We start from the raw sequence: 2797 nt of genomic DNA, 5'->3' as shown, positions 1-2797 counted from the left end.
AGCAGCAGGGAAAGGTTATGGAGAAGGAAATGGCAACCCACTCCAGTGTTCTTGCCTGGAGGATCCCATGGATGGAGGAGCCTGGTGGGCTATCGTCCATGGGGTTGCACAGAGTCGGACACGACTGAAGCGACTTAGCAGCAGCAGCAGCAGCAGGGAAAGGTTAACTGATGAATGGAGGAGGATTTTTAATGATAGGAGAGATTCAAACATGTTATTAATAATAGGCCAAAGGAAAAGGCCTGACAGAGAGGGAAGAGCGAGGCAACTGAGAGAGGAAGAAGCATTAGCAGTGGAGCAGCGGTGAGATGCGGAGCCTGGGCAGGGGTGTGTGTACATTTATGAACATCTGTCATGTTCGGGGTGTTTCAGCTTCTACCCAATCCTCCTGGGCTGAGTGAAATCTCCATTGAGTGCGGTCTTGGAGGAGGAGGTGCCTTGCCTCCATGTGGAAGCTGAGGACCGTGCTTTCCCCCTTCCCTCCACCTGGCAGTCAGCACATGGTTTGGCCGGTTAGACCTCTGCAGCCAACTTTGACTCCTGGGAGAGGGACACACACCTGTGCGTTCCATTGGGATTCTCATGGCAGCGATGGCTGCATCCTGCCAGAAACTCTTGGGCGTCCCCTTTTTGGTCTTCAGGTTCTGCCCTAATTAGAAGCTCCTCTTGGTTCTGTGGGCTTCCCTGGTGGCTCAGACGGTAAAGCGTCTGCCTGTAATGCAGGAGACCCGGGTTCGATCCCTGGGTTGGGAAGATTCCCCTGGAGAAGGAAATGTCAACCCACTCCAGTATTCTTGCCTGGAAAGTCCCATGGACAGAGGAGCCTGAGAGGCCACAGTCCATGGGGTTGCAAAGAGTTGGACACGACTGAGCAACTTTACTTACTTCCTTGGTTCTGTGAGTCCTCATTTCCCTTGCAGTAGATTTGTTTTCTCTGTCTGTCTGTCTTCTGCTGCTCTGGTCGGTTATTTCTGCTTAAGTTAGTAAACATTTCTGCCCCCTGTACTCTCACTATTTTCAGCGGAAGACTGAGGAAGGAGGAGAGAAGCTGGGGAGGGCTGATCCCAGGCTCTAACTCCTACTCACCCTGGCCAATCACTGTCATGTGAAGCTGAACAGATTAACCACACCCATCAGAAAGGCTGGTAGCGTTTTCCAACCTTCAGTCCTCTGTCTATCACTTTCCCAATATTTTCCAGGGCCACACACACCCTTATGTATAAGATGCATTATTATTATTATTATGTGCCACCACATAACAGTGTTAGTTGCTCAGCTATGTCTGACTCTTTGAGATTCCATGCACTGCAGCCCACCAGGCTCCTCTGTCCATGAATTCGCCAGACAAGAATTCTGGAGAGGGTAGCCATATCCTTCTGCAGGGGATCTTCCTGACCCAGGGAACAAACCCAGGTCTCCTGCATTGCAGGCAGATTCTTCATTGTCTGACTCACCAGGAAAGCCCCTATCACATAATATTTGCTTGAAATTGATTAGATTTTTGGTTAAATACATTGATTTAAAAATCGTAACTTTGAGACTTCCCTGGTCATCCAGTGGCTAAAATTCACCCCTCTCAGTGCAGCAGGCCCTGGTTCAGTCCCTGGCCAGAGGTTTCACGTGGCGCTAATAAGAATTTCCAGGCTGCAGCTAAAGATCCTGCATGCCAAAACTAAGGCCTGGCACAGCCAAATAAATAAATAGATAAAAGAATAAAACAATAATCGTGACTTCAAGTGAAGAGAACGAAATAGTTTGCTTCAAAAACAGATATAAGGAAAACAAAATAATACCACTAAATTCTAGATGGGTAATGAGGGTTCTCATCCAGAACTCTTCCTTGGTTTAAGAGAAAAAAAATGGAGATTAGCAAATATCATAGTTGTTACAGACTTATTAATACCAAAAGGAGACTTTATTTTGCCTTAACCAGATGCACTGAAGCAGAAGCCAGAAGGGAGAGACTTCCCCATTCTGTGGCTTAATGTGATTTCAGGTCGAGTCAGCCTACCCTTCAATCATCTCACACATCAGTGGGGTGCAATAACTGCTGTGCGAAAGCAGGGTGAAGCAGTCTGGATAGGTGCATGGAGAATGCCAAAGGGAGGCACCAGGACATTTGGGAGGAGTGATCAGGGAAGCTTTGATGGAGGAGGCAGAGCCTGAATTCTGAGAGATGGACAGAACAGTAGAAGTCATTTCTGGCAGGAAAACATAAAAATATCGGGGTGAAATTTGATGGTAGGATTACAGGACAGTGATAGCCTGGCTGGACAGCAGAGTTTGTGTCCACACAAGCTCACAAGAGGTTGATTCCCCTTCTTTCCCCCGTGGTGCCTCCCCTTCATCACCCTTTGTCGGCAGGATCTTTGATGTTGCTGTCTTTTATCGTGAAGTGTCTTTAGCCTGTCCTTGCCCCTGGGATGGGAGGTGTGAATCTTTGTGTGTAGCCGCTGCTTCATGGAGACTTATTCTATGACTCGCTGGTCTCAGTGAACTGTGGGCCCTCCGAGGGCTTCATGCTGGTGCTGGGCTGACTCCACTGCCTTTGGCTGCCCAGCAAGTCCCAAACTGCTGGGCATCAGACTGCATGCTTTTTGCCCTCTCTGTGCCCAACATGTACTGCTACTTAACAATGGCTCAGTAATGAAAGTGATAGGGATAGAATAGGATACAGGTAGCTGTAGAAGTCCCAGTAGGGGACTATGGATAGAGAGTGAAACCCCAGGCCATTAAGTAAAAGAAAAATGTCACCACCCATCTACTGATTTGAGTAAGTGCTATGATAATCCTAGAT

General features: G+C 48.0%; 1 non-coding gene across 1 annotated transcript; it reads left to right on the top strand.

Annotated features, from left to right (window-relative positions):
- The first annotated feature begins 681 nt into the window (after positions 1 to 681).
- Positions 682 to 753, top strand: TRNAY-GUA (transfer RNA tyrosine (anticodon GUA)). Its single transcript has one exon. It is a non-coding gene; the product is annotated as a tRNA-Tyr (tRNA).
- The last annotated feature ends 2044 nt before the right edge of the window (positions 754 to 2797 follow it).

Source organism: Moschus berezovskii, chromosome 22 (assembly GCF_049115385.1).
Source record: "Moschus berezovskii isolate FMDL1 chromosome 22, NW_MosBer_1.0, whole genome shotgun sequence".
In the NCBI taxonomy this organism is placed as follows: Eukaryota; Metazoa; Chordata; class Mammalia; order Artiodactyla; family Moschidae; genus Moschus; species Moschus berezovskii.
The sequence above is the reverse complement of the archived record's forward strand: the minus strand, read 5'-3'. Positions and strand labels throughout refer to the sequence as shown.